The 10901-nt window shown below is 50.0% G+C and overlaps 1 long non-coding RNA gene across 1 annotated transcript; it reads right to left on the bottom strand.

Annotated features, from left to right (window-relative positions):
- Positions 1–1875: 1875 nt before the first annotated feature.
- Positions 1876–4209, bottom strand: LOC121137171. Its single transcript, XR_005874405.1, has 2 exons — positions 4084–4209; positions 1876–2732 (listed from the first exon to the last, which is right to left on the bottom strand). It is a non-coding gene; the product is annotated as an uncharacterized LOC121137171 (long non-coding RNA).
- Positions 4210–10901: the final 6692 nt, after the last annotated feature.

The following is a 10901-nucleotide window of genomic DNA, read 5'->3' on the forward strand; positions in this document are numbered from 1 at the left end:
CCTGCATGGGACCAAACTAGACCCTCTGAATGTGGATGACAGTTACGTGACCTGATCTGTTGGGGGGGGCGGCTGGCAGTGGCACCAGGACCTATCCCAGGTGCATGAACTGACTTTTTGGAGCCCATCTCTTAAGGTGGGATGCCTTGCTCAGCCTTGATTCAGTGGGGAGGGTCTTGATCCTGCCTCAACTTGGCATGTCAGATTTTGTTGACTCCCCAAGGAAGGCCTTAATCCCTCTTAGGAGTGGATGGAGGGATAGGAAAGGGGGGGGGGTGGGAGGGTGGGAGAAAGGGAGTGAGGAGGAACTGGTGTTGGTATGTAAAATGAAAAAAAATTTAAATAAAAAAGTTTAAAAAAAAAAAGAGCATCCACTCATCTATGCCAGAAGTTTCTCTGGCTCAGTCTTACACAGGTCTCATTCATGTAACCACAGCTCTGGTGATTTCCCAGGGACCCCTTGTCTCTCCTCATCCCCAGGGCTGGGCCTGCGAACACACATCACCATGCGTGACTGTTTTGTGTGCCTGTGGCTGGCCTTGCATCCTCGAGTTCGCCATGAGCCCCATAACAACGTTTTCACTTCAATGCATCGCGCACTTTGACCACATGTCCACAGAGTCTCTGATACTTCCTCCTTCAGACAATTAGGCTTAAGTCCTCCCTTCCTGAATATGGGCTGAATTCAGTGGCTTGATTCTAAGGGTCAGGGAAAAGAGCTGACCGTGTGTGACCACTGAGACAGGCTATGGTGGCATGTGGCTTCTTCCTCCTCACTGTGACTTGACACAATTGTTCAATGACATCGTGAGAATGTTTGCGGAAAGTCACAGAGGGGTTCGTGTGTCTCAGTCAGCCCATTTTGTATTGCTATAACAAGATACCCAAGAATGTGTACATTTCAAAGACAAATGGTCTGCCTAGCTCACAGTTGTAAAGATGCAATACCATGACTCCAACGTGTGTTCAGCTTGGCTGAGGACCTTTTGACAGAGGGCATCCAGGAGTAGAAACAAGTACAAAGGAGACCACATGACACATCAGGAGGCAAGAGTCTGAGAAGAGGACACAGCCACTGTCACCGGAACCAACCCAGTCCCAGGAGTGCTGCACGAATCCTTCACTGTGACCTCACTGCCTCCAACAGACCTCTGTTTTTAGCACTTCTCCTGAAATGTGAGCAAGTGTCTATTCATCTCAGATTTCTCTTAAGCTCTTTTTAATCTTTTAATAAAAATCATTTTACTGTGAAGAGCTTGCGATTTAAAAGCACCCAAAAATATAAACAAAGGCACCCCAATGTGAAAGCAGCCGGGCCTGAGGCCGCACGTCTCCGTGAACGTGGGTGCACACTTTGGAACGGCTGTTCTAAATCTGTGGGGTCTCCACTTTGGTTTTTAAGTTTTCACTGTCAGAGCATTCTCATGCATTTCTCCAGCACAGAAACTGAAACAATCAGCTTTCTGGCCCTCTTCGTGGCCCGTGTGCCCTTCATGAAACCTCACCTTAACTCGGTGTCTTATTTACACCTGTACTGGCTTCCCATGCAGAGATGAATGGATAGTGAAAACCAGGTATGTATAGAAAGGCGAATGCTATTCATCTCTAGAGAAAACCGAACTCACAAAATTAGTGGGAAAATGGGCTGGATCGTAATGGCTCATGCCTTTAGTCCCAGCACTGGGGAGGATCTCTGTGAGTTCAAGGCCAGCCTGGTCTACAAAATTACACAGAGAAACCCTGTCTCAACAAAACAAGACAAAAAAATTAGTGGGGAAATGGGTGGAGTTGCAAAGCATAATATTAAGCAAGATCACATAACCTAGTAACTTTTAATAATTGTATTGATTTCTTCCATTCTCATGTAAACAAATATGAAATAAAAATAAGTATATTTTGGAAAAAATAAGATATGAAATTTGAAAGTGCCAGGGTACCAGGGGGACTTAGAGGGGCCGTGGGGTGGATATACATATGAAATTTTCAAAGAGTAAATAAACAATATCATTTAAATTTTCAAAAAGAAAATATGTGTTCTAGGATAGGCAGGACAGCAAACCTTTGTGGTCCCAACACTCAAGATGGATGGACTAAGGCCAGAAAACTGAGGGTTGGAGGCCAGCCTGGTACTCACAGTGAGACCCCATCTCAGGAAAACCTTAGTCTGGTGCTGGAGACGCAGCTCAGTGGTTAAGAGGGCTGACTTCTCCATCGGAGGGCCTGCATTCTGGTTCAATGCCCGGGCCCCCGCTGCTCACAGCCGCCTCCGGCTCTATCTCCAGGGCTCTGACCATCGGGACAGTACCGATGGGTTCCATGATGACGCCACAGACTGGGCTCCATGATGATGTCACAAGCTCTGGTCGCTAGTCTACCTCCCTGGCGCCGCTTAAGGTGTGCACTGGCTGGGGTGGAGTTGAGATGTGAGGAATGTAACAAGTGGGGGCCTAAAGCAGAACATCTGGGATACATCTGGCTACAGACAGGAAGATGAGACCGAGAAGGAAGCTGAAATCCAAGGCTAGACTACAAGGTTGAGAGCTTCTCTACTCGAGCCCACGTGTCGTGGGCAAGGGGTGGCGGGGGATGACAGCCAAGTGTCCTGTGGAGTCTAGGAGTCGGGACCCTGGGTCTCGGGGGCTAAAATCGGGGTGCTCGTGGTGTCGGTGTCCTTTGGAAGCCGCGGGGAAGAATCTGGCTCCATCTTCCGTAGTTTGTGGTTCTTCATTAGCCTTTAGAGAGAGCGTTGTGGAGGTGAGAAGGCTCGGGGTAAAGGCAGTTGCAGCCAAGTCTGGCTCTCTGAGTTCTATTCCCAGGACCCACATTGGAGAAAGAGTCGATTCCAGGGATGGCACGGTAGTGCCTCTCCCTCCCCTCTCTCTGCCTCTGCACCTTCATCCCTCCCCCTCTCTGCTCAGCCTCTCTCTGCTCCCTGTTTTCTCTTCCTTTCTCTCCTCCCTCCTCTTTCCTTTCTTTCTTAAATATCTATCCTCCCTCTCCTTTCTCTCTCCTCTCTCTCTCTGCTCTCTCTCCTCTCTGTCTCTCTCTCTCTCTGCTTTCTCCTCTGTCTCTGTTCTCTCTCTCTCTCTCTCTCTCTCTCTCTCTCTCTCTCTCTCTCACTCACTGGCACGTGCCTCCTTGACCATATAAGGACGCTCTGATACCATTCAGCCACCTATATAATGTCCCCTTCTCAAAGTTCTTAACTATGCCCCCCATCTGCAAGACCCCTTTTCCAGGGAAGAGAAAATACTCGGCCCGACAAGCATGCATGAATGCGGGAGTCAGAGTCCAGAGTCACACCTTACTCTACCCACCCCAGGCGGGGCCCTAGATCTCAGAATCATTGAAGACGGAAGACTCTTCGCACCTTGTTAATCTAAGGGATGCTGTCCAGCCTGGACTGTGAGACCCCGGAGAGGGGAAGCAGGGAGAAGAGGAAGTGATTATAACCAAGCAGTTCACACAAGCTGGAGCCTTTTATAACTTTCCCAGCAGTGGGGAAAGCAAGAGATGTTCACCGCTAGAGAAGTCTGCTGAGCAGAGTCCCGAGACCACTCGTCATCACCCTGAGTGAGGATGGGAATCTGGGGGCCTCCGAGATCTCCAGGGAAGTCCCATTTGAATTGGCCACACCCTCTAGTGTTCTAAGCCCATCCATGGGTCCCCACTGCCCTGGGGAAAACGTTTGAGTCCACGCCATCCCAAGGCCTGAGTGTAGGCAGTCTAGGCTATTGTCTTATTCAGGGCTCCTGTTGCTGTGATAGACACTGTGACCCAAAGCAGCATGGGAAGGCAAGGGGTTGTCTGATCTTAACAACTCCCAGGTCACACTCCATCACTGAGGCAAGTCAGGGCAGGAGCCCAAGCAGGGCAGATGCCCGGAGGCAGGAGCAGAAGCAGAGACCATGGAAGAACACTGATTGCCAGCTCGCTCAGCCAGCCTTCCATGCAACAATGCAGAACCACCTGGCCAGATACTGCACAGCCCACAGTGGGCGTGGCCCTCCCACATTAACCATCAATCAAGAAAATGCCCCCACAGACTTGCCCACAGGCCATCCCATGGAGGCATTTTCTCACCTGAGGTTCCTCTTCCCAGACAACTCTAGTCTGTGTCAAGACAAGACAACCAAGACGTCTGCCATCTTAATTTTTGTCCCATACAGCTGCTGAAATTGGAGTGCCTCTGTAGTGGATTCTGGGGACTCCCTGACCAGGCGCTGAGGCACCCATCCCCCCAGCGCTCTGACGACTGCCACCAGCTGGCAGCTTCCTCCTTTGCCCTTTGCTGACCAACTGCAGAAAACCACAGACCCAAATTACAGCCCATATCTGAAGATCACAGAAGCATGGAAATCCACAGACCCTGAAGGGGGAAAGGCTTGGCTGGGTGTCCCCGTCCCTGGCTCCCTGTGGAGCCGAGCGGAGGCCACATCTTAGCTGACACCACAGGTTAGCCATGATGGCCAGTCTTGGTGGTCAACCTGAAAGACAGAATCCGCTGGGAGGCCCGATGCTGGGGCTGCCTATAGGGCGACTCCAGAGATGGGGAAGACCCACTCTGAATGCAGATGGTGACATCTCACAGGCTGGGGCCCCAGACTGCAGAAAAAGGAGAAAACACACACGCAAAAAGAAGATGTGGAAGTCAGAGGGGCCTTGTAGGGAAGGGAGTTTCGGCGGGAGAGGAACAATGTTTGAAGCCCCTTACACACATGAACTTCTAATGGCAAACCATTGTTTCATGGGTGGGAATAGAGATGAGGGCTGAGCACCTGTGTTCTCTCTCTCTCCCTCTCCCCCTCTCTCTCCTCTCTCTCCCTCTCTATCCCTCTCTCTCTCCTCTCTCCCTCTCTCTCTTTCCTTTCTCTCCCTCTCTCTCCCTCTCTCTTCTCTCTCCCCCTCCCTGTCTCTCTCCCCTCTCTCCTCTCTCCTCCTTTCTCTCTCCTCTCTTTTTCTCTCCCTCTCCTCTTTCCCCTCTCTCTCTCCTCTCTCTCCCTCTCTATCCCCTCTCTCTCTTCTCTCTCCCCTCTCTCTACTCTCTCCCCCTCCCTGTCTCTCTCCCTCTCTCTTTCCCTCTCTCCTCTCCCCTTCTCCTCTCTCTCTCTCTCTCTCTCTCTCTCTCTCTCTCTCTCTCTCTTTCTCTCTCTTTCTCTGCTTCCTGGCTGTGAAACACCCCCCAACTCCTCTTCTGCTAAGAGCAATGCCTCTGAAGCCCTTGCATAAATTCCTACAGTGAACTCTATACCATTTTACAATCTGCTTTACATTGTATCATTCTGTATTCAATGAACTACTTGTACATACACATACACAACTGTGAACTGAACACTTAAAGTCAGAACTTGCCAGTACAATGGGTACTTTCATGACATTTTCTCATTTAACAAATGTTTCAGAATACAGAAATACTTAGGTTTCATTACACATTAAAGTCTCATAGGTAAAAGTTATAATCTTTGTCTTCAAATTTTCATAATAAAAGTTATAGATTTACCTTAAGTTAATGAATTAATGCCACATCTGAAACAAGCTCACCTGCAGGCCTGTATCCCTTCCAGTATAAAGACCTCTTCCTCCAGGAATCTTTCCTAGACTGAGCTTGGTGTCAGTTTCCTGGGAATTGATATGTCCTGTCCTATGGATGTTCCTTGAGTCTCAGGAAGTAAACCAATAGTCAACAACTCACAAGGCTCAGGAAGGCCCTGAAGCTTGCAAAACTGACAAAGCCCCTTGCCAGGTTGTATAAGCAGAGATTATTGCTGAGGAGGGACACTCTCTAGCCTGGGGAGCTGCCTACAAGTCCCACAGAGAGCTCCTGGCTGCCTATAAATCAATCGTCACTAGTGCTTGGTGACTTTTATGTGATGCAACTACCATTGAGACCTCCACGTTAAAGTCATTGGTTCACTAAGCTAGACAGTGTGGAGTCATTTCTTTGGTCCATTATTGGTGCCTGGAATGAACAGACATTTACTCACGTCTGTCTCCAGGAAAGTCACACAACAAATTATAAATCAACAAGAACAAAGGGTTCATGGCCTGTGTGACCCACAGGATGCCAGGGAAATATCCAGGAATTGTTGCTTTGTGGACCCCTACAAAGCCCAGCTGACTCCTCCATCTACTTATGGCAACATTATGAAATGTCATCCAACCAGTGTTGCCCATTAGAGGCTCATAAGCAAGATCATTTCAAATAGTGTGGTCACCATGAGTCATTCTTCTGGCTGCTAAGAGTGACACAGACTAGCCCCAAACCCGAATTCCCAAGAGCCAGCCTTGTTAAGTCTTTTCTACAGCAGTGGCTTCCAAAATCTCAGACATCTGCTGGCCTGCTTTGTCTTTTTTGTTTTTTGTTTTTTTGCTGTGATAAAACCCTGACCAAAAGTAACTTGAGGAAGGAAGGGATGGATTTGACTCACACCCTCAAGTAACAGTCTGTCACTGAGGGAAGTCGGGCAGGAAGCCGGGATGGAAATCAGGAGACAGGAACTAAAGCGGTAGCCATAGAGGAACACTGTCTGCAAGCTCACCCTTCTTGTGGCCTGCTCATCCCCTTCTACCTTCCCAGGGGTGGCAGCCCCCCCCACGGCGGTCATCAATCCATAAAACACATTAGAGCTGCCTCCACTGGATTCCCTCCTCCCGGTGACTCTCATTTGAGTCAAGAGGACAAGCGCTAACCAGCACATCTGATCAAGGTGTCCCACAGACTAATCAGAGCAGGCCTTGGCTGCCTGCCTAAGGGCCACTCCTGGCCTGAGGTCCTGATGCAAGAGCAGCTGGATCATGGGGTATGCCAGCTACTGTGAGGCTTAGCATTGATTGACAGTTTGACGGGGTCTAGAATCACTAGGAGACAAGACACCGCGGTGAGGGATGAACAGGGCTGGGCTGATGGGAAGACAAACTTTAACTGTGAGTTGAGCACTAACTATGGCCCTTACTCTCTGCTTCCTGGGTATGGACACAATGTGACAGCTGCCCCCAAGCTCCTGTGGCCCCTCAAACTGTGATCCAACAAACCCTTAAGTTGCATTTGGTTCAAAGTGTCTCAGAGACGGGGGGGGGGGGACGGGAGAGTGAGGATATTGGAACTCATTTCCCTTTTACTTCTTGGAGCCTGGCAATTCCTTTTGAGCTGGGATACTGAGTGTGTGTGTGTGTGTGTGTGTGTGTACCCAGCTCACTCCAGTAGCTGTTGTCAGTGAGCACTACTGTATACACTCTGTTCTCCCTCCGCAGACTTCTGCAAAAGCTGCAGGCTGGGCAGCCAGCTAGTTCCCCAAATGTTTTGCCTTATCTTTCCACCTCAGCAGATACAGAAGTAGCAGCTGGAGGAGCCCCCGTCCCCTCCCCCCACCTCTCACACCAACAGAAGTGGATTCAAAAGAGGATGTGGGGTTACAAAGGCTGAGGAAGATAAGACTCCAGCAGCAGCAGCCTTACACCCACAAAGTGGGGCCCCAGAGCCCAAGGAGGAAGGAGTCCTAGAGTTGGTTCTTCAGTGTGTTAGCGGGAAAGTTGTGACCGAGTTCAATTCCCACCTTCTAGATCCAGCCCTATCCAGGCAGCCCTTGACATGTGAGTTCTTTCTCTGACCACTAGTGTTCCTTTTCAGTTTTGTTTCCTGTTTTTTAAGATTGTTTGCAATGATAGCCAGGTGGTGGTGGCGCATGCCTTTAATCCCAGCACTCAGGAGGCAGAAGCAGGTGGATCTCTGTGAGTTCATGACCAGACTGGTCTACAACAGCTAGTTCCAGGACAGCCCCCAAAGCCACAGAGAAACCCTGAAAAACCAAAAAAAGAAAAAAAGAAAGATTGTTTGAGATGATGTCTCACTATGTTAGCCCTGCCTGGCCTAGAACTAGCTGCATAGACCAGGCTGCCTCGAACTTACAGAGAGTCACCTGCTTCTGCGTCCTAAATACAGGGGTTAAGGTATGTGCTACCACACCTGGCTCTAGATTTATCTTGTCTTTAACTCTGTGTGTGTGTGTGTGTGTGTGTGTGTGTGTGTGTGTGTGTGTGTAAGTGCAGTACCCAAGCAGGCCAGAAGAGGGTGTCATATCTCCTGGATCTGAAATTACAGATGTTGGTTGTGAGCTACCCCATGTGGTTCCTCGGAACTGAACTTGGGTGCTGGAGAAGAGCAGCATTCATGCTTACACACTCATGCTGATCATTTTTATTGGTTGATTTGTGTGTGTGTGTGTGGCATGTGAGCACGCATGTATGCAAGATCACACTGAACATGCGAGTGAACATGTGTGTGAGTGTGTGTGTGTGTGTGTGTGTGCTCACGTGCATATGGAGGCAAGGGGTTGGTGTCTTCCTCTACCTTAAACACTGAGACAGGGTCTTTCACCATTTGGCCAGTGTAACCAGATTATTCTGTGGGTCCCCTTGTCTTTGCCTCCCACACAGTGTGGCTACCATGCCTGGCTTTCATATGGGTGCTGAGGATCCAAATTCCAGTTATGCTTGGGTGTGGCAAGTACTTCTGGCTGAGCCATCTCTCCTGCTCCTCAGCAGTCTTATACACCTGAAAAAGTGTAACAGGGAGCATGGGGTGTGGCCAACATGTTCAAGGACTTAGACTTGAGTCTCTGAGATGGAGTGGTTTCCAGGGAGAGGGATCCCTTTAAAAGGGGCATCCTGGGGTACAATAGTTACACACACACCTTGGTAGTAACCAATGGTGCTCTAATTAGACATAAGATCAACTCAACACAAGGGAAATCATGCCTCGCTGACATCCAGGACTAATGAAGTCGTGCATCTGTGAAGAGAACCTGTACCCATCACTTTACTAACCAGCATAACCCCTAACTACATTGGAAACGTTTGTCCTTACATCCACAGATCAGGGTGGTCCTCACCCCTCATCAAGGAGACTTGACTTTGCAATGGGGACAGAGACCACTACAGAAAATAACAACCAATCAGCATGCAGAGTTGTGGAGCCCAGTCCCATTGGATACATCTACAAAATGCTCCTGTCCAGTGGCTATAACCAAACTCCACAGAAACCATTGGTTCCACAGATGTAAAGGCCGGAAATGTAGTAGTGGCAGCTTCACTTCTGTGGAGAGGGCTTTTCATGTCTGCCACTGCCAATCCAGTCAAAAGCTGATGCTGGGGGAGGGAGAACTGGGTCCTAGAGCAGAAGTCACTGCCGCCATCTTGCTGAGTGGACACGGTATGCCCGTCCCGTTGCATCCTGAGCAGCCATTCTTACATCGACGGACTAGCGTTGCTCTCAGCTCAGCTAAGGGAAGCCTCTGCATAAAGGAGTGGTGACAGCAGAGACTCATACCTGGCCAGAGTCCCGATAGTCAAGGCTGTCGAGCGTTCAGTCACCAATGGGACGTGTACATCCCTCCCAGGACTCAGAGAACGCTGGAAGAATCGGCAGAGAGAATGTGAGAGGCAGAGGAACAGGGAGAGGGGTAGGACCCTGTCTCCTAGGTGTGAACTACACCCCTGAACTCACAGCAGCCGGCAGATCTGGACGAGACAGTGCCCGTCAACAATCCTGTCACAGAGGACATAGGGGCTCACTGTTCCGCCCCCTGGGGCATCATAGGCAGTTAGTGGTTGCTGGAGGACATTTTCTTCAGTGGTGCAGTCACTGGCGAGGTGGCCACACTACTAAATGACCCCAGTTAAACTCATCAAGTCGCTGACAAGACACGAAGGCAGAGGGGGGACGGGTTGAGAAGACAGGAGCTGCACAAGTTGTGGGGGACAAGAAGGGTGAAGGGGGTGAATAGAATCCAAATGCATTCATTGTACATGTGTCTGAACATGTCATAAACCCGGTATTATAATGGATATAGGGCAATAAATAAATGCTAATAAATACTCCAGAATCTGGAGAGAGAGAGAGAGAGAGAGAGAGAGAGAGAGAGAGGGAAGAAAGAGAGAGAGGGGGAGGGAGGGGGAGGGAGGGAGGGAGGGAGGGAGGGAAGAAAGAGAGAGAGAGAGAGGGAGGGAGGGAGGAGGGAGGGAGGGAGGGAGAGAGAGAGAGAGAGAGAGAGAGAGAGAGAGAGAGAGAGAGAGAGAGAGAGAGAGAGAGAGAGAGAGAAGTCCAAGCATCTAAGGATGCAGGATCACAGAGAGGTCACAGGATGCACCGGAAATGACTGGCTAGGACACAAAATGAGACATTGCACGGGGAGATGATGGTGACCAGGACACACATGGTAAAAGCCCAGAGGAAAGTCAGAGAAGCCACGGTCTGTCATCAGCTGGGCTGATAAGAACAAGAGACAGGAAGACCGTGATAGTCCAGGACCAGACAGGACCAGAGCAAACCAGTACATGTTGCTGCACCGGGTCAGGCCAGTGAGCCTTGCAGTTCGAACCACGCCCCTGACTGAGGAGCTATGCACAGCTGATGGGGAGCAGGAGCCGGGGCAGCTAGAAGGATGTGGTTCTGACTGGTCAGCCACCCAGGAGGGCATGGCCAGCTCAAGCTGGATGGTGGGGTATGCGAGAGAGTTGGGAAAGGGTGGGCGAGGGGTCTAAGGGAAGGAAAAGGAGTGAGTGAGGAGTGAATGTGACTAGGAGCACACCCCCGGGGCGGGGGCGGGGGCGGGGGCGGGGGCGGGGGTGGCCCCGAGGTTAAGAGCAGTTATTGCTGTTCCAGACGACTTGGGTTCAGTTCCCAGCACCCACACGGCAGCTCGCAACTGTCCCTAACTCCAGTTCAGGATATCCGACGCCTCCTTCTGACCTCCACAGGCGCCAAGAACACTTATGGTGCACATACATGCATGTAGGTAAAACAGTCACAAAATAAGAAATGTTTTCCTTAAAAAAAAAAGTACATTGAAAAATACATAAGTGAGATTCTTGAGGAATCAACTAGAAAATAATCATATTTTTGA

Source organism: Mesocricetus auratus, unplaced genomic scaffold, assembly GCF_017639785.1.
Source record: "Mesocricetus auratus isolate SY011 unplaced genomic scaffold, BCM_Maur_2.0 Super-Scaffold_100676, whole genome shotgun sequence".
Classification (NCBI taxonomy): Eukaryota; Metazoa; Chordata; class Mammalia; order Rodentia; family Cricetidae; genus Mesocricetus; species Mesocricetus auratus.